The sequence below is a fragment of the Passer montanus genome, unplaced genomic scaffold (genome assembly GCF_014805655.1).
Source record: "Passer montanus isolate IOZ18808 unplaced genomic scaffold, ASM1480565v1 scaffold16, whole genome shotgun sequence".
NCBI classification, from domain to species: domain Eukaryota; kingdom Metazoa; phylum Chordata; class Aves; order Passeriformes; family Passeridae; genus Passer; species Passer montanus.
The window spans coordinates 12,862,453-12,883,959 of NW_024363160.1; the positions used below are offsets into that span (position 1 = coordinate 12,862,453).

General features: G+C 38.4%; 1 protein-coding gene across 3 annotated transcripts in view; it reads right to left on the reverse strand.

The window, feature by feature from the left end:
- SNTG1 (syntrophin gamma 1) overlaps positions 1–21,494 on the reverse strand; it is a 318,307-nt gene extending 296,813 nt beyond the window's left edge. For all 3 annotated transcript variants that reach the window (XM_039703013.1, XM_039703012.1, XM_039703010.1), the window contains exon 1: positions 21,112–21,494. The gene's annotated coding sequence lies outside the window, so the exon portion shown is untranslated. The remainder of the gene's footprint in view (positions 1–21,111) is intronic.
- Positions 21,495–21,507: the final 13 nt, after the last annotated feature.

Here is a 21,507-nt window from a genome sequence, read left to right on the forward strand (position 1 = left end):
TGCCTACATAAACAGGAAAAAATATATCAACTGAAAAATGCTGCTGTCATCCGTAGAGCTAAGTCTCACCCAAAAGACAGATACAAGGTTTCTAAAAATTTTTATCTTTCAAAAATTAAAGAAATATAACTTCAGAAGTGTGACCATGCAAAATATTTGAAGAAATTTTCAACAAACACAAAAAAACCCTTGATGTTTTGAAATGAGTATGAAGGGTTATTTTTTTTTCAAAGTGTCACAGCGAAAAAAAAGATAGAAGACTTTTTTTTAATATTTGTGTCCTTTCTGGTGCTGTACTCAGATGAATACTGATTATTTGCAAGCAAAGGATCAAAAATCAAAGCAATAAGTGCTTAAACAAAACATGCTCTGCCCTTTTTCTATGGAAAAATTATTGAAAACAAATAGGAATATATATAATTTCAAAGTTTATTCTTGATGTTGAGTTTCAAAGCTTAAAAAGCCCCAAAGTCACAATACTGTAAAAAATACAAGTATGCTATAATATTATTAGGAAGATTTATTTGGTAACTGAAATGCAATGATAATTTTCTTGTTGTACACATGATTTATATGCACAGAGAATCTATCTCCTGTGATTACTGGAATGTGGTCACACAAGATGCCAGAGACACAGTGCTTTGCTCCATGGATTTCTTGCCTGGAGATGAACTGAGTTTAATCCACACCACAAACCATGCAGAGTGATGCTGGGCAAACATGGATATCTGAACACAAACATATTCCTGGATATGAATATAAACAAAATGAGGAACTTCAACAATCTCACCTGTAAACTGGACTAATAAACTAATTCTCCCAGAAGGAAAATTCTGGGTTCTGAAGATAGTCAAATGAAGCCACCTGGCATAGAAACACAGGAAAATTGAGGAACTACAAAGGGGCTTGGGAGACGTAGGGGCTGTACTGGATGTTTTTGTTTGTTGGGGTTTTTTTGCCTTAAGATACGTCTTCTGCTGGCATTAATTGTTCAGAAGAGTGGACATTTTAAAATATCTTGATTTATTAACACTGGCAGGATTTTCTGCTTTGGCAACTGCTGTACCTCCTTCAATGTTACTCATAAAATTCCTTTCTTTGCAATGTCACCACTGAATGCTGAAATAAAAATCTCAGAAGTGGACAGGTGTGGCGATCAGCTTCACTGAGCAACCAGGTAGAGACTGCTCATGGAAGAATGAGGTTTATCTGAAATACAAGACTCAGAATGTGGTTTCTCTGCAGGGACAGGAATGGCATCCTGTGACAAGGCACGCACAGGAGAACTCCAGATGCTAAGCTGCGTAAAACTTTTGCAAAAATGACAGTAAAACACATTTTGTTTAAAAATAAAGTATGGTTCCCCAGATACAGGTATAAATTTAATAGGAAGAAAACCAGAAATACAAAAGGCATAAGAGTGTGTCCAGGTACAGGTTTTATGTTGAGAAAGAAACCTCTTGATATGCTAAAACATACATGCAGGAAAAATCATTTCAACATTTCATTTAATTCCTGAAGTTATCTGAGTTTCCAGAAGTGGCAAACATTTATATTGAATTATATTCTGCTTATATTCTGCTTGGTCGTTGTCAAAGCTAACACATTTTTTAAAAGTCTCTATTTTTCAAAGGTGCTTTACCTTATCTTCTATGCTAGACAAACTGACACATCACAAAACACTCTGTCACAAAGGACAAGCAGGAATCTCCTTGAACAGGTCTTGGGCACATTTTCTCTGAGTAGTGCACTCAAAAATCCAACCTGGTTTTGCACTGTGTGAGCCGAGCAAGAGCTTTGGAGAGGCAGTCTAAAGACAGCACAACAAGGAGATCTGGAAAGGCACAGCAATAACTGCCTGGGTCAAATTACCACTCTGCATATGCCCAGTATAGCAAGTAAAACAGCAACAGTATTACTAGGGCAGCAAAATTTGGTGTACTGATTCAACAACTCACTGATAAGCTTATCTATGTCAATCAGGTCATCCATGATCTTATGCTACATCTATGCAATGTTATTCCACTCAGTGTTAGAATTCCAGAGTATTTTCCAGAATAAAGCCAAGAGGTGTTACCTTAACTCATGCATTCACTCATCAGCTAATATGGGGAAGAGAATCTATTTAAACCACTGTTGGCTGACGTGATGTGTCAATGTCACCAGTACAGCATGACAGCACTCTGAGAGGCAGCAAATGATGCTCTTCTCAATGAAAGGATAAACTACTACTTCAAAAGCAAAGCATCTGAGAATAAGGGCCAACCTGACACCCAGGCTGCATTAGTTTAAAACATCTCTTAAGAATAACATTAATTCCTGCGCAGACAGCCTTCTGCAGACATAAGGCAGCTTAAAAGCCATTTAGCACGGTCATCACCACTACACTGCTATATAACACAGCAGACAACTTTGATTCAGCTTAATGAGTGCAATGTTAAACCACATATTTCATCACGTGTGAATTATGTGCAGAATCAACTTCTGTTTTTTCCTTTTAGCTCTAAAACCAGGGAATGCAGAAATTCCAAAAGCCTGATCTTGATGAAGTCAAACTGTAGACTGAAAATTCAGTTTAAGAGCCAGACTAAAAAAAAAAATAAAAATTGTTATTGATGTGTATTATATGTAAAGACAGAGTAATGTAAAGGTGGTTGGGAGGAAAACTGGCATCTTTGTCATTCTGCAGAATGTGAATTTCTGTTAGGGACATGGAAATAAATTATCTCAAAATATGTCTCAGATAAATCACAACTTACTCTTTTCACATTGCTTCATAGAAACCAAATAACTGTAAAAATGTTCAAAGAAAGGGATAAAGATTTCCAATACCTTTAAAATAGGCTGTAGGAAGTTCTGACTGAGACACTGAAGTATCAGGGACAAACATGAAACAGGTTACACTGCATAGTCTCTGTAACAAACTGAGTTTCCAGACAGCTTCAATGGTAACCTCCCTCACTGACTCTGCACTCCTGCTCTTTCATGCTGCCTTCACAACTTAAGGCTTCCTAACATTTCATCTGAGCGGATTCAACTTTGATTAGCTGGGATTCAAATCTCTTTAACTGAAAAACATGTAAAAGTGGAATGAACCCACTGATGCAATATCAAATCTGTCTCTTGGTTCATTTTTGTTCCTGAACATAAGATAAATATTTTGTGAAAGATCATAAATTGTCAAGATGAACATCTGAAAGAAGCCAGAGTCAAACTTTCATTGCAATTTCTCTGCTAATAAATTATTTACAAGAACAGAATGTCAAACAGTACACAAAAAGACATTAGATAAGTTATCATCTGTGCTTTGGTTGGGTTGACAAGCAGTTTCGAAAGGACTACTTACAGTATAACAGGAAATATGAAGAATAAGATAAGAGCATGAGAAAGGAATTGTTAAGTGTGAGTTAAGGATACTATTAACTTAGTGTATAAAGGGATCACATGACTGTGATTTATACCCAACCACTGTCCCTTAAGCACTGGCGCACACCAATGGATGCAGGATCAGGGCCTTACGTTCCGGCACCTTGGTGAGGAAGGAAGCCAGGCAGGCAGCAGGGAAGCTGGGACCAGCACACGGTGTCCCTGACAATTCCCAGCTGTGCTCAAGCTGGCTGGATGCAGAGGGTGGTGCAGCCAGCAGAGCCACTGCAGGCACGAACAGCCCTGGCACCTGCGGTGTCCCCAACACAGCTCCCACCAGATGGCTTCCCTCTCATTCCCAAAGTGTGGCCAGGAAGGCAGCAGGGCAGTGGCAGCACATGCAGCTCCCTGGTGTAGCTGCTCCTGCTCAAACTCCTCCAAACTCAGAGTAACACAGCCACCAGCACCACCACCTCCACATACTATCCCCTTCCTAAAATACTTAACACTTGCTCTGACCCTTCGTGACTACAAAAATCAACACCAGTAAAAAAAAGTATTGTAATTAAGGGAACTGAATAAATAGGGTTGAAGCCCTCCTTGGAGACATATTGCAATAATTTTTTATTTTATTGTAAAATAAAAAACAAATCAGTTTTTAAGGTTCACAAGAACTTTACAGGCAGAGATTTACTGTTTATCAAAGCAGAAGATCTGTAGGAAAAGACCATCTGGTCACTAGCTGTGGCAAGGAAAATTTCTTCCACAGTGCTGTCCAAACTGTACTAAGGCCCATCACTTCAAGTTTCACTTTTCATTTAGCAAATAAAGTCCACCTCTGTGACAAAAAACAAACAAACAAACAAAAACTTATTAAGACTGCTGTAAATAAAAGACTTTCTTGGATTATGGCAGCATTCTCTCAGTCTGCCAGAAAAATTCTTGCTAGCTTCCAGAAGTTCACCAGATATTCACAACAAAAAAGAAACAGGAACTCTGATCAAGGGAGTCTCTCAAGAATGGAAGCCTATCCATCACACATGAGCTTCTTCTTTACTGTCTCTTCGGGGTTTTTTTAGCTATTTTCATAGTGCCCACTACACATAATTTTTTTACTGTGTGAATATTTCTGTATGTTCTATCTCTTATTTATAAAGCTACCACTGGAAATTATATTAGAGCACATTATATACTCCCTGTAGCAATGCTCTTGGCTTTAGACCCAATGAACCCAGTTTATTTATCTTTTTGCATTGAGTTCCAAATTTATTAGACATACCTCACTATTTTCATTTCTGATATAAACTTATGTGACTTGTTCCCCAGATTTAGAGTACTGATCTGTCAACCTTTGGTAAAGGAAAGTTGCTTTAGCATAACAGTTCTCTGCCTGGTTGACGCCACCAGATTAAGTTGTTTCTTTTTTGTCTAGTTGAATGTAAGGCACCCTGAATATATTGAATATAAAGCACAAGTCCACTGGAAAAGGATGAAAAATTTGAGAAAGATAAACAATGTTATCAGCAAACCAGATTACTCATGTGAAGACATAAGAGATGCAAATCCACCCCTGCATTTTAGTACTGAATGCAAGTTTTAAAAAAGTTTTCTTGCAAAAAATTTCTTTTAAATTACATGAATGTGTTTACTAGATTTTCTGCATACTGATCCTGCTGTTTGTTCAGAACTAGCCTTTCAGATTAGCAGTCTTAGAATGCATGAGAAGAGCGCATATGACTACTTTCCTCACCTTATTCTGCTATGGATTTGCATTCAGTTCTTACACAGCACTGAAACAGCCAAGGTGAATTACGCATCTGTCAGATTTCTCTTTTGCTCTTTACCCCAACCTCTAAGATATATTAAGGCATTTCCCTTCTTTGTAGGATATGAAAAGCCTCTGAAGCACTACTGACATAGATGGTTTTGCACTTCCAAAAATGCCTGTGAACAAATGTTTTTCAGTACTCCGAAGTCCGATTCAGCATAAAGCTCACAGTTTCCTGGGGATCCATAGCATTCATGTACCAATATTTTGCCAGAAGCAAAATTTTACTAGAATTTATCACCATGAAATTTTAGTCTTTTTATAGAAAATACACTCAGCTAGACAAAAACGGTTCACACCTTTCATTTGAACAGAAACCAACAGATGCATTAAGCCAGTTTGCAAATTGTGCCAATTTTGCCAGCAATGAGATGTTTTTCCCTCAGTTCTATGTGCAATTTGTTTAACATGGTTTAAAAATGCAGGTCTGAATGCTACATTCAGTTTTCAAGAACACTGTGTGGATATGGAAAGATCTGAGTAACTTTAGGTATTCCTGCTCCCACCCCCCCCCAAAAAAAACCAAAAACTCATTAGTGAAAAAACATTTCAATTCCAATCAGTAAGTAAAATGTTTCAAAGTACAATCCCCTGTTACTGCCACAGGAATGAGAGAATACCAAATGACTCTTCCTTTTGCAAGAGAGAGAAATGTTTACTGTCCTTTCAAAGACTGGCAATCTGGCATGGGAAAGAGACATATGTCACAGCAAAATAAAAAGTTAAAGTGGTAATAAATATTTAAACATAAACAGGGGTTCTGGAAATTATCCCTGTGCATTTGAATCAGTTTGTAGGGCTCCCCTGTGACTATGGACATTTTGTTGGGCAGCTCTTGGTTCATAGTTTCTAAGCTCCAATTTTCTTTAATCTTTCTGATTGAATAATGATGAACTGCAGAGCCTGGAACTATGCAGCAGAAGCCTTTCATCCATCCATCCACCCAGTTTCTTTGCAAAATGCTTTCTGCCACTGGTCATTGTTTCTCTTAGCCCATTTGTTGAACACTAAAGTAAATTTCAGAGTCCCCCAGCCATAATTTAAAAAAGTACTCAGACAAATTAACAGAAGCCTATGTCTCACATCCCAATCTATGTTAATGAACTGCCTTTCCCAGCTGTATCATAATAACCAATTTGGCCAAAATAAGCTTTAACTAGGACTCACAATACGTTTTCTATAAACACATAATTTTATTCTGAAATACAACCCAGCAGGCCAAACATCCAGAGAGTAACAAAAAACCTAGGGACATGTTGGCAGAGAGGTGACTGGTTTTTAATTTGATTGCCCAGGAAAATAAAGTTTCTGCTATCATGCTGCACATATGTACCCACACAAGGGTAAAGGGTGGGCAACAGTTGTTTGTCTGAAGCTTTTACATGTCTGCACTATTTTCCCCATACTCAACTGTACTAAAATGCATCATACAAGGAGTTGTACTGACAATGAAAGTTCCTAAAGGTTCTGTGCAAACACTAAACTGGATAACACAGCCTCCATTATTAATCCAACTGTCAATTAACACATCCACCAGGGATGTGAGCTTTTATTCTTGATAGATAACCTACCACCTCAACGTAAAGCAGAGACAAATCTTTGCTAACAGACATCTGATGAGTACTAGGATAGCAAAACATAAATTCTAAGTGGTTAATGTCTCATATCAGCAATTAATACACTTGCTTGCTGATTAATTTTACAGAATGAGTAGCTGTCAAGGTGCTGTGGGACAGACAGAATCACTATGGGCAGCTCTCTCTCTACTTTAAAGGGATAACTTGCCATTTACACCATTAAGCCTACATGCATATGCTTCATACATTAGAGGCCTTGCTGAACATGAGCATTTACTAAGATGGTGAAGTCATCCTAAAGCAAATGTTAATAACTGGTTTGACAGTATTTTCTAGCTGGCTTCATACTAGGTTATCTTTCTCCTTTCGTTCAAATTATTCCTGTATTTCAGTTTTATTTTAATTATCGTAATAATACAAAAAATGTAATGTCATAAAAAATTCATACACGGATTTGCCCATTTGCCCACATGGCAGTTTTGAAATTAAATACTGATGTAGGAAAAGATTTTTTTTAAGTCAGAATTTGAGAAGCAGCATGGGCTACTTTCCCATCTGTTCAGCTGTAGTTTCTTTAAATACAAACAAAAATGCAATTTATTTTGGGAATTTATAGCTCTCTAAATAATAATCCACTATTTCCTTTTACAGTGCTGTAGTAGAAAATTAAAGCTTTTATTTAGCAGTTGTGGCTCTATTCACAGAGAGAATGGTTGCAGAGAGATCACTTCAAGTGCGTTTATTCCACTACATGAATTCTAAGACTTCCAAGTGTTCTTCCTTAAAATGTATTAGTTAAGACAGAGACAGCTAGATGAGCAAATATGACTTCATAATAAATTTAATTGATGCCAAGAATAGATTTAGGCAAATCCGTTTTAAAGGCTCCTACAACAAATCAAATTATTTTTCAGGTTTGTGTAATGTTCTTTCAAAAACTAATACATCAGAGACAGTAGTGACCAAGTATACAGTAATTTGCTATGAGATCATGAAAAACATTCTGAGAAACCAAAACCACATGTAAATCAATATCTAACACACTATATGCATCCACTGTCTCTAACTACTGAAAATAAACCTTTGTGTAACCATTCATTAATGAAGTCTCAAAGCACTAACCATGTGTGCACAAAGTGTGAATTTAAGCTAAGTGAGATAAATGAACCAAAAGAAATTTATGCAATGTGCAAAAGTCTGTGTGATGATCACAGAGTAAATCCAATTCAGAGTTCCACTTCACTCTCGAGACTGTGCTCTATTTCCTACACTTGGCATTGCCAAACTGAAAAAAAGGAGGATTTAAATTAAAACTTGCCATTTTGAAATTTTCTTAAACTTCAGTAACAAAAAATATTACACAGAGAAAAGCTTGAGGGAAAATTCTACAATATCGATAAAATAATTTTAAAAAATTGTAACAAACCAGTTTAAAAACCAGTTTTTTACACAGCCTACAAACCACACCCACTCACCTCTCTTTAGTTAAAACAGGTTCACCACTCCTTTCTTCCAGAAGTACAGTTGGTTGCTATATTATTTTTGGACTGCAACCTCTGAGGAAGAGAGCATGGAGTATAACAAAAGACCAAGCTCTGTTTTCCAAGGAGGAGGGCAGGTCAGCTGTGCAGTTGTCCAGCACTGCCCACTCGATGGAATGCTCATTGTCCACTCCAACATTTCATGGGCATGTCACCACTCCTTTCTTCCAGAAGTACAGTTGGTTGCTATACTATTTTTGGACTGCAACCTCTGAGGAAGAGAGCATGGAGTATAACAAAAGACCAAGCTCTGTTTTCCAAGGAGGAGGCAGGTCAGCTGTGCAGTCATCCAGCACTGCCCACTCAATGGAATGCTCATTGTCCACTCCAACATTTCATGGGCATGATGGTGACTCAGAAAGGAGCCAGTGAACACCAGAATCCAGGTCATCTTTTTGGGTCTCCCCGCACTTCACATCTTCACCGTCTGGATTCAAGAGCAAGACGTCTCTTTACTAATTCACTGCAGTTTTTAATTCACTGTACATTCAAATTAATGTGTAATTTCTCTTGATCAAGCAGTTCATTATTAAACTCTTTTCCTTTATTTTTAAACTAAACTCTTGACATTTTGAATCTTCTGTTGCTGAACAAATGGAAACGGATCTAAGTCCAAGGCACCTAACAGTGCCACAACTGCTGCAAGATGCTGAAGATTCCTCCATAAAGATAATAGGGTAGTCTCATCAAAGTAAATTTCCAGGTAATTTGCCCTTGTCTGTTACGCTCGTCTTAAAGGCAGATGTATAAAAACATTCACATCAAGTATCTGCGATTTCACCAAAGAAACATATATTAAATAGTTTAAAATTAAGCAGCCAAGTGTAGTTATTGAAACAAGAAACACTATTTTCATGCCCTGAGCCAGGATATATTAATACACAGTATACAAACAGTCGATACTATTATTGGATTCCTGCAGTTTTTAATTCACTGTACATTCAAACTAACGTGTAATTTCTCTTGATCAAGCAGCTCATTATTAAACTCTTTTCCTTTATTTTTAAACTAAACTCTTGACATTTTGAATCTTCTGTTGCTGAACAAATGGAAACGGATCTAAGTCCAAGGCACCTAACAGTGCCACAACTGCTGCAAGATGCTGAAGATTCCTCCATAAAGTTAACAGGGTAGTCTTATCAAAGTAAATTTCCAGGTAATTCGCCCTTGTCTGTTACGCTCGGCTTAAAGGCGGATGTATAAAAACATTCACATCAAGTATCTGCAATTTCACCAAAGAAACATATATTAAATAGTTTAAAATTAAGCAGCCAAGTGTAGTTATTGAAACAAGAAACACTATTTTCATGCCGTGAGCCAGGATATAGTAATACACAGCAGTATACAACCGTAGATACTATTATTGGATTAACAGGACAAAAATGTGAAAGAAGGAATTTCCATTATTAAAAGAAGTAGGCATTAAGACCTCACTGAATTGTATAAAGCTATTCCTACAAAACTATTGAAAATGATCCACTGAAAAAAACTTTTCATTTAGGCTTGAAATCAGTTCCAGATGGAAACCCTCTGCAAGCATTCTAGTAGAAGTTAAGATGACAACCAAATGTTATAAAGGCAGATTCTCAAGTATGGCATTTTTACTTTCATAAGGCACAGAAAAATATGTATTGCGGAAATTTCAGGCAATTCAGACAATGATAGGCCAGTGGTAAGAAGAAAAACCTCAGTAAGCTGCTAAATACATCACTAATGCTTGGCTTTACTAAACAAAACCTCTGAAAACAAAGAAGAGGTTCAGTTTGATGTGAAGGAGGAAGAACTAGCAGAGGTATGTAAAGAGAACATTGAACAGGCCAGGAAGATGATCCTCACTTGTTTTTCTGAATAGATTTGAGAAGGGTATGCAGACTGAGAAAGATTATCTGAAAGAGGGTCAATCCCTGTACAAGCACTCTCTACTTTACATAGGTGTAACAGAAGCCACAAAAACATCCAATCATGTAATGTGGCTGCTCTCATGATCAAAGATGGTTTTATCACAAATTTCCAAATTCCAGGGCTACCAAGACTGAAAAGCACATAGTATATCATATTTGACACATATATGATATTTATCTCCTACATTTATTTACTCTGAACACATGTATGCACACAAATATGGGTAAAACATACACTGTCCAAGCTGGAAGCCAGTAAAGCATACAACACAAGTATTGTGGGGGGAATCCTAAGTGTGAAGCTCTAACTAGAGACCACTCTCAGAAGTATCAGAATGAGCTGTTTTCAAATTGCCAATTTTGTCTTTCCTTCAGGGAAAAGCCAGCTGAAAAGCAGAAATCATGCCTTATGGCTATATAAAAGAAATATATTCTCTGTATGTATGTATCACTAAGAGGAAAAAAGAAACAAATGTTATTCCTGAAGTTTTACAGATGAGTTGATAAGTCTTTATCATGTCACTTCTATCATGATGACACCTTTATCTCAAAGAGGTGACATATATGCTCACTGCTGTACATACAAATAACAAAGAAAATTCCCCACATACCACTTCTTCCCTGAATGAGGTACATTTATATCACTGTATCACAACACTATAGGATTATTATGCTGAAGATCCCACAGGCTTCCCAAAAGTAAGTCTCAGAACTATGAATCTCATAAATAACCATGATTAATCCCATGCTTTCCTGCAAGGTACCAGCCAAGAAGATGGCCAGGAAAATCTTCATGCACAGCCTTCCTGGTGCTGGCATATTGCAAACACAGGAGCAACTGACATGATGGGCTACAACATGCAACATGGGAGATAGGAGGAGACATCAGCAATGAGGGCTGTGAGGGCAAACAGAGCCCAAGCTTTTTGGGGCAGAACACCCACCCCAAATGTGGGGTTTGCCACAAGCAACCACCTGCAGCATGTTCACTGACCTGTTGTGGATGCTGAGAACTGGTAAGAGAAGAAAGATCAACTTTCCCAAACATTCCTCTGGGAAGTTTTGAGAAAGCTCAGAGGAGAAATTAAAACAATGCTGCAGCTGGTGTTTTGAACTTGTTTTGGTAAGATGTTTGCAAGACGGATGTTGCTCCTAATTAGCCAATGCTTTGAGGGTGTTGATGAAGAACAAATCAGGTTCACCTTTATGGTAACTCTATAGAAAGAATGTGTGGTGCTTCTAATAAACTCGGCATCTTGCCTTCGAGACTTTGGAGTTTACATGGCTTTATTCACCGGTCCTCAATACAAGAGTGACAATCTGTAGCAGAAATATTGTGCCCAAGCTTTTAACAGGAGCACTTCAACGAGGCCTTACACAAAAGAGACCATCATACAAGTAATTTCACACTTCAAAAGCTGCCATGAGTATTTCAGTAAATCAAAAGCTTCCCAGACTGATGAAAACTGAGCATGCAGTGGAAGAACATCCTCCCCATGGCTGAGGAAGGAGCTGATTCAGTCACACATCATGCGTGTCCTGCTCTTGCAAAACACCTGCACTCTTCTTCCAAGCAAATGTAGGCAGGCTGCTATGGAAATCAGCAATACAACTGCCATGAGCAGTACCCCAAGAACAATTTCTCTAAACAGAGAACAACATACAGTGTCTCTTTTCCAGCAGCTACAGATTCTGAGCAGCAGTACCTCCACAAGCCTTCAGACTGAGAGCAGCAGCACCCTTTAGACATTTGCTGCATGTAACACACCAAGTTATTTTATAAATTACTGCTTCATGGATTTTTACTTCCCATTATTTTAAAGTTTTAAACATTGTTCTGAAGATTAGATTTGCAGACTCTAGAGGAGCCCACATCCTAAACTGAAGGTTGCCTAAATATGTGCCATTGGAACATATAGTTATTCCTAATCAACAGCACTTACTATGCTAAGTTTGCATAGTCTGAAACTGAAAAGTCAAACACTGTCCCTAATCTTCACCCCAAATGGGCCCCAGTTCTGTAAAAACAACTGGCTTGTATTAGAGACCATAATTTTTATGTCTAGCATTACACTGTAGTACTTACAGGAATGTTTTCAGGGTTTTTATTGCAATTTCTAAATCCATGAAAAGTATTTCACATGTATGGTGGTAAGAAAATCTTTCAAATAAAAGATGGTATTTATGTAATTCAACCTTCTTTTTAAGCTAACAAAAAGCTTTGATAAACAGATGAGTTTTGACCACAGGTTTCAAACACACAGTGGGACAGTTTGTACACTCATAAATACAGGTTACTACTATTAGGTGTATTTTTTAAAGATGAAGGACTAGCTTTTCTCACAGTAGCATCTCCAGCTACTTACATGCCATAAACCTGCAGAAAGTGACATTTAGCCATAATTGCAGAACTTCAAAGTACTTAATGTTTTTTGCAAGCTTTTGTGCAGAGGTTGTTTTCAGCACTTTAAATGCCTCCAGAGAGAGATATTACATGTAGGAAGATCTAAAATACTTCTTGCCATCCAGAAAAGACAATTCTGCTGCCATAAAAGGAGGAATGTAAGTTAAGCTGGTGTATTGCTTTGTAACTCAAGTAATATTGACACTTGATCCATGAAAGCAGCCTCCTTCTCATCTACTTTCTCTGAAGCATAACTAGTATTTAAAAGGCACAGAATCTTATTTTTGTATTTTTAGAGTTGCCCCTAGAGGTGCTTACAGCTGTTTTTTCCAGATCTACTTGCTGGAAAGTAAGGTGGCCAGACCACTTTCCTAGAAAAAAAAATTAGAATTGTGAAATGAGTTTCGTACCTCCACATAGTCTCCAACAACTTCTGAATACTGTAGAATCTATTTTTAAAACAGGTGGGTGTAGGAGGACAAATTTATGATAGAATTCATCTTAAGACAGAGATACATGTATGTTTATGTATTGCAGGGCAAAAAGAATGAGAAATCCTGATGACGCCACTTTTGAGTCTCTCCTAGCATGAGGCAACACAAACACCTCAATGATTTCCTTGTTGCTTCTTGTGCACTTTGAGGCCAACCTCAGACAGCCCAATAAACCAGAGTTTCTCAACTAAATCCACAGATGTACCCGCAGAAGGAAGAAGTCCATCTAAGATGCAACTGAATTCTTGTATATAAGTTCCTGCTTTAAATATGGGGAATTCATGGAACTTTTGGAGAAAAATGACACAAATACAGCTTACCCAGACACTTCTCACATGCAAAAGGAATACTTTTTTGGCATAACTCTTCACAAACAGCATGTCTGTATTTCAAGGATGCAATTCTGAAGATTACTGAACAATTGCTGTCTTGGAAAGCACCTCTTTCCCATCAAAAACACAGACAGAAGCTCTTTCATCAAATATCTTACTTCTGTCCTTGCAGTTCTCTCTGTGCTTTGTCTAGAAATGCAACTATTCACCTTTTCCTCTTTTCAAGGGTCATACATATCCTCTTTCTAACACAGCATAAAGAATGAAAAAGCAAACCCACTATATTTTACTGCCTTCTTTCATGCAGTTTGGCTAGACCTTTATGACCCCAGCTACTTGTGATCTCAGGCTCACAGTTCTGCAGCCATCAAAAACCTGTAGAGAAGGCATACAGGTGTATACACATAGTGGTCAGTACAGTATAGTGGTCAGTACTATCATGCAGTAACTAGCAGGGGAAATGTTATGTCTTTTCATACTCTTTAGACTAAAAGGAAGATGATGGATAATGTTCTTGTAATTTTCCAAAATGGAAATTCTGCCCAAATATTTTACTTTTCATTTCCCAAAATGCTGGGGATTTTTTTCCCCAAAAAAATACCTTTGCTGCAGTCAGATAAATGCAGCTAATATGTAATAGTAAAGAGTTAACAGTAAAGCAAAAATTCAAGTCTCACTTCAAAAAGAAAAAGTAATGGTTTAAACATGACATAGGGTTTATAAAGAATTATATCATAAACTCAAGAGCTGTACATAGACACATGGAAGCACAGCACAAAAAATTACAGAATCTTAGACATGAGGAAACAATCAGCTGGGTATTAGATGTATCATATGAAGGAATAATGCTTGAGATTAACCTTAGGATTAACCTTAGAAAGAAGTATTGAAGACACATCATGAAGAGGTTAAAAAAGGCAGTAAGATGTGCATGAAAGGGCACATTGGGCAGGAGTGTAGTGACAAATGGCAATATCAAATCACAGTTAGCAACTGGATTTCTCCATTAATCAAAGCATGCAATGAGTACTCTGGTCCACCTACCAAAAATCAGAAGGTTTAGGGTTTTTCTAAATTAAAAAAAACTTTGCAAACATCAATAGCATTGAAAACATGGAGAATACTACAATATATAACCACTGATCAGTAAGATCAGCTCTCCCTTTGGAGGTTAAGTAAAGTATTTAATGTAGTGAAATGGAAACCTGATGAATAAACTGAAATCTAAGCAATTTTAATTAAGACATCCCAAGGAACCAGCCTAGACAACATCACAACTGCATAAAACAGTAAGTTGTGAAAAGAAGCATACGATGAACTATTACTAATAATGCTTAAGAACTAACTAGCTGAAAGACTAATGACACAGTGTAGAAAGAAATTGTATCCTTGTGCATTCAATTATCCAGGAAGGTCCTTTCCTATCTCAGTGAGCTTAAATAACATGAGAGGTGATCATCATCAGATGCTGTCATGATTTCTATACACTTTGCTTGGAAACGCCTCTAGCACAGTTGCATTATGCTTCCTCCAATAAAACTCCTTCACAAATGTCACTGTATTTGACAGAGAAGTTGCTCCAGCTGAAAAAGAGTGGCTATTTTTGCATTTAGGTTAATGGAGTTGCTTAGTTTAGGGACAGGGAGCCCTGCCAGGAACTGAACCCTGGGAAGGGCCCTATCTTGTTCCATTCGTGACGACCACACCAGCTCCTCGGCACTGTAAACCCAATTTCCTCTTGCATCCATTTCTCCAGCTGACTTTGAAAAGACTACTTCTATGTTTTACCTTTTTATCTTTTACATTTTACCTTTGCATTCTGCATCCATAAAGCTGTTTCATAAAAAAGTAAATCATATAACTTACAGAATGAGAACAGAGAGTACTCCAAACATTAAAACCTGCAGAGACACAGACCTGATGCTGACTTTTACTCAAAACCTGTCTTCAGAGAGGAATTCTACACATGCATCACTGCAGGTTTTGTTACTTGAAAAGAACTGCATTGCACTGACCAAACTCTTCACATAAATGTTTGCCATTTAATAACCAATTAAACAGTTGTGAGAAAAACTGTTTGTGAATTCTGCTGCATTCAGGGACATACAGCTGCAATACCAACTGCTAAAGGATACAGGCAGACAGCTGTGAGTGATGAAACCTAGAGCTGCAAGACAACTGTAGAGCTGCTGATTTTCCCCTCCTTTTTCACTTGAAAAAAATCTGATTAGCATAGATTAGTTCCCAAAGCCTGCTTATAATATCTATAAAATGATAGGCAATAGAGCAAAGCTCTTTCAAGCATAATTCTAATGACTTTACTTCTTTAGGGGTCAAAAGCAAGTCAAAGAAAATCAATGCCCATTTGTGTTGTTGAAGCTGAAGCATACAGTTCATTATTCAGAACTGTTAAGAGTCAAAGCATTTTGGCATACAGAGAAACTAGAAAAAGCTATCTCACATAATTATGAATGAATATATATTTAGCAAATGCAAAGCAGCAAAGTATTTTAGAAACAATTCTGTAATTAAGAATCAGTGCTTTATATTAAGACAAATATTAACAGCTACATTAAGTATGAATGACAAAATCTAAAAAGATTTTTAAATATTACCATGTTCTTAGCATTATACCTGTTGAAATCAATGACATTTTTACACTAAATTTTAAAAAAAATAGCAAAATAGTCTTTACACCAAGAAAGAATCAGAGGACATGATTATTATCACTCATGATAGTCTGTCATTTGTACAAGATGAAATTCCCTTTAGTTTTTGACAGAAAGCAGAAGAAATATGAATGTCATAAACAGCACTCCAGTTCTCACTTCTTTATGGTTAGCAGTTTTTAAAATAAATTCAATACAAAAAGTGGAAGGGAAAAGGCATGTGGGTTTTTTTTTACTCAAATAGCTTTTATTCACACTTAAATCTGAGTCTATTTGAATAATTTGACCAAAAAGCAATATAAAATGACAATATAAAATGCCAATATAAAATGCAACTGAAAATGCCATTTCTAACATCTTCAACATGAAACCAAGTACACTGTTCACTATTTGAAGAAACACACTGAGAATGAACAAAAAATAAAATAAAGCCAAACTTCAGAATAATCTGATTAATAAATTGTTCCTCCTCTGGTGTTATCTCAAAAGCTCCAAGAAATGAACACTTCAGAAGTGCTTGATGTTTGTCAGCTTTTATAGAACACCTTTGAACCAAAATCTCAACCAACTAAGGAACGAACACCCAAATCTAAGAGCAAGGGACAAACTTTATGGAAAAAATTAAAAATTCACCCCTGTTCCAGATGATAATCCCCTGTGGAATTGAGCAATCAATCAGTTGCACCCACAGCATCCCTGAAGCCATGAGTTCTTTCACAGACTCCGTATCCATGCATTATTAAAGCAGTAAAGCATCAGTGCCTTCACTCAACCCCATTTTGCATAGGAATTCCAGTGGCTATTGAAAAGCACCCTGTGAACATCAGTGTGGCACTTTCACTCTGCTCCAAGTTTTATTCCACACTGGGAACATCCACTGCCACCCTCAGGGCATGACTGTTTCAGCTGTGCTCAGTTCCTGGCATGGGGGACCTCCTGCTTTTCACGGTGGAAGATAGAGCACAGCCTTTCAGAAACCATCCAGTCCTTATCTCTGAAGTGCCTGAGTGGCACTGCAAACTGTGTCCAGCAGTTTCATTTATCCATGTTCTAGTCTCATGTGCAAAACCTTAATCCCAGTTTACAGAACATTTATTTATGTTAAATAAATAAATATATTACATGTCTTTATATATGTCTGTCAAAACTAATGCTACTCTCACATAAGCATCACACTGAAGAACTTTTATGGTTTTGCCCAACATCACCCAAAATAAACCAGAGAACAAATCATAAAATTAATCTCATCCTGAACACTCTTCTTGATTAGTTTTTCTCTACTCATTATTTTAATAAATTGAAGAGAGCAAGTCCCCAGGAAACAACCCAGCCCTTGGCTGCTGCAGCACCAGCTTCATCACACAACAGAGCATTCCACCTCTTTTGGCCAATTCCAGCTAATTACTGAAAAGAAGGCTTAGAGTCCCAAACGACAGTGACAGCCACAACTGAAGTCTGCAGTGGAAAAAAGCTTTGTTTCTGTACCATATAGCTCCTCTTCTTCATAAGGGGTAGGCACATCACCTACTAAATCAATCTCTTAAGACTAAATCAATATCTCAAGATGAATAATAATTTCCTCCTTGGATAATTAAATACATGTGTGAATTTCCCTGGATGTATCTCCACTGCATTCTTTGGTGTTAATTATAGCTATATCTTTGAGACATGACCTGTTTTAAGTTCTGGATTTTTTTGGTTTTGGTTTTTTTTAATGTATGCTTTCTCTCTCTCCTCTGATCTGCAACAGGAATGCAGAAAATCTAGGCTGGCCACAACAACAGTAAGGTTTTCTGATTCTTCCAGGTACGGCAGAGAAAACTGAGCAAATACAGAAGTTTGCCTGTGTAATCATGCTGAGCCAGTGTCACAGCATACTGTCAGAGGTATATGTTGATGTAGCAGACTCATGTTGGGATTCAACCCAACCAAATTCAGGCCTCTCTCTGGAAACCTGAACTGAAAGCACAGCCATGTGAAGGGCTAACAAACAAGACACATTAAATCCCTTTGATGTTTCTTATCATCCACAGCAACACTTTAGCTTTTTAACAGTGAATGCAAGCAGACCTGGTGATGACTATCAGAAAGAAATAATGACAGCTCAGGCACAAGGGCCAGTGCTAAGTCACAAGAAAGAAGAAAAGATACTTGAGCACTTCAGAGGGAAGAACTGAGAGCATACTACAGCTCTTGTTTGTCTTAATATTCAATCTAAGAAGAATAAATAGAAATTACATACTCAACTGCATTGGGCTGACTAGAAAAATCAACATTTAATTGTTGGTGTTTTTAATTTTGCTTACAGGTCTTTCTGTCAGTTCACGAAAGCTATGCCCAAAAAGCATGACTGAGAAAACACGAAAAAATTAGGAAAGATAAATAACTTCTGAGCTTGCCCTGAAATTTCTGAATCAAGGTCAACAATCTTCTCTAGCAAATAGATTTACCTACAATTAAAACAAAAATGCATACTATAAAGTTGAATATAGTGTGCTTTGGAAATCTCTGATTCAAAAGATAAAACCAAGTGGAATACAGAACATTAAACAGGATTCTAGAATAGCCTTACAATGAAGTGTGTGATGGCCACTCCTGAATTTTTAAAATTAAGAACTACACACATTGTAAAATAAAATATTAATATGCAGGAAGGCTTTCTGACAAGTACCAAGTAAAAGATAAAGAAATGTGTGAAGGTAAAGGAGGTTGATTAATATCTTAAAAGTGGATGTTTTTAATTATGTCTTTAAAGACCACAAGCGTTACCTTCCCCTTTCTTTCGAGTTTCTAACAGAAAAAGCAACATTTTTTTCTCAGACCTTGTTAAAACTCGGTTCTTCGGCCACGTAAAAGAGGGGAAATCTGACTGTAAGAGAAAGTCTAAATCACCATGTCCTTTAATTCAGTGATGGGGACCTTCATTAGATTATCTCATAGCTATGGGACAAGACATGGCAAAAGCCAAATGATAAATTATTAAATTATGTTTTCTTCTTCTCCAGGCAAAGAATGAGTATAGCATTAGATTAGTTTGAAAGACTAAAAAGAAGAAGACTGCAATATGCATCACAAGTGACAAAGCTAATACCGTTTTTAAACCCCGTTTATTCATATCATCAGGCATAAGCACTTATGCTAACTGTGGAAACCTCAAATGTAATACATAGCCCAAATGAATTCCAGATTAGTGCATGCTTCAGTGTTTCATGTTCTCCCTTGCACATGCCTAGTGAAAGCCTGCCACTCTGCAACAGAGGACGGAATTACTACAACAGAACCATAGGCAGACTTTGCCAGAAACTATACTTTTTTTTATATGAGGCAGAATAAGCTGAGTGTTTTAAGTAACAGATAGGTTTGCATCCCACTGTCTAGCAGCAGTTATTCTAATTGTGTTTCACAGCTTCATCAGAGAGACAGAAATATGAACATTCTCCATAAACTGTAATGAAACAAATGACACTCCCTTCAGGCAGATCACCTTCCACCATTATGGGAAAGGATTAGTTTATCTTTCAGCTATTAATTTGAGTTAGCTACACATTCACCATACTGACATCCCAACACTTTTTAATCTTGTCATGTCAATCTTGCATCTACGTAAAAATGTGTATTTCAGAATGTAAAAAGATCTCTTGCTGCTGCCAACTCAAAGTGCATTAACCTGGGAAGCCTTGAGATTTCCACACACACCCACACACTCCTTTCAGTACAGATCTCACTGATTAGAAAACAAAATACACAAAACTCAACAGACATTTCACACACAGTGGCATTTCTGCAGAAACGTACATTTCCAACACTTCAGCTTTTACTTTCATCACTATTAGCAAGTTATTTTCCCAAGTTATTTCCTACACACATACCATGCCCAGTGCCCCTGCTGAAACTAACAAATTCACTGAAACTGAATGAGCTCCTAGTGAAACATCAGAGCTTAGCTGTAAATATGTGTAAATACTTTTATTCTGTGCCGCTTTCATGTTAGAATACAACATGCATCAAGGTCACTGTAACAGATTGCAGTTTTCAGGCTCACAGAGAAGACACTGAGGAAATCAGTAAGAGTAAACTTAATTAAGCAGTGTCTAAAGTTCTGCCTTCTCCCAAACCTGCCCAGAATTCACATCTCTATTCCCTGCATTTCAGAGTCAGGTCTTTTCACAGGTACGGGAAGGCAGGCAGCTTAGCTTAAACGCTATCACTGCTGAAAGGTGAACAGAACTCGTTCTTTGCTGCGTGACCGGTCTGCTCTGAGCTCTCCGAGTTTTCAGATACAGATTACAGCCCCATGGGCCTCTTCCTTTGAAGTTGAGTTCCTCTGAGAGGAGAATTAGTCCCCTGCCTGCAACCTGTCCTCTATACACTGAAATAAATTACAGTCAACTTTTCCCTTCATTGCCATGTCAAGTGTGGCAATAAATATCCACAGGCTAAAAGGAAACAAACAAGGCTGTACGAACCATAACCTCACAGCAAGAGCATCTCAAGGAAGAACACCAGGCAGGGCATAAGAAAGTTAAGGGCACAAAAATCAAAACTCCGGGTTCACTGTCTGAATCCATAAGTGCGTATGAAAGGCTAACATGCTTCTTTCATTCTCCCACAAGAAACACTGATAGAAAGCAATTAAAGGACTCCTGCAATTTAGTCACAGCTCAGCAAAGAGGAGAAGGCATTATGAAATTATGAAATGCCTGAAAAAAAGGCATCATCTCTTACAGTTGCAGAAGTGGGAAGCACTGGGACACGGAGCTCCCTTGACAGCTATGCACCGGAGCACCGCACCAGCGGTCCGCCCGCGGCGGACTCCGGCGGAGTTGGAGCGGGGCTCCCCTGCAATCCTGGCCACCAATCCCCCGCTCCTCAACCCCCGAGAACTGCTGCTGGCGCCGCCGACCATCCTGCCAACGAACTGGCAGCAAGCGACCAGCAGCTGCAAAAAAAAAGTCACTGGAGACGAAGGAAAAGCAACGAAAAGGAAGCAAGAGCTTACTTGCCTATACAGCACCGCCGGACGACCTCCTCGCAGCTGTGAAACGTTGTGCCGCTCGTCCTCCTCCCACCGCTCCGTGCTAGTTCCAAAATAATTCCTCCGGGCGCCGGCACATCCCCGGGCTCAGCCGAGGAGCGCAGGGAGCCCGGCCGCCTCGCCCCCCCGCCCGGTGCCCATGGTGTCAGCCACAGCCCCGGCAACTCGCGCTCCTTCCCGCCGGCGCTACCTCGGGGCTAACACGGCATCGCACCCCGGCCGCCGCCGCCGGCTCGAACTCCGCCGCCGCGCTGAGGGGGAGCGTGGGGCTCCCCGCGCCCTTCCCGGAGACGGAGCGGGGGCGCCGGGCGGGGGCGTGCGGGGAGCAGCGCCGCCCCTCCGCGGCGGCGAGCCACAGAC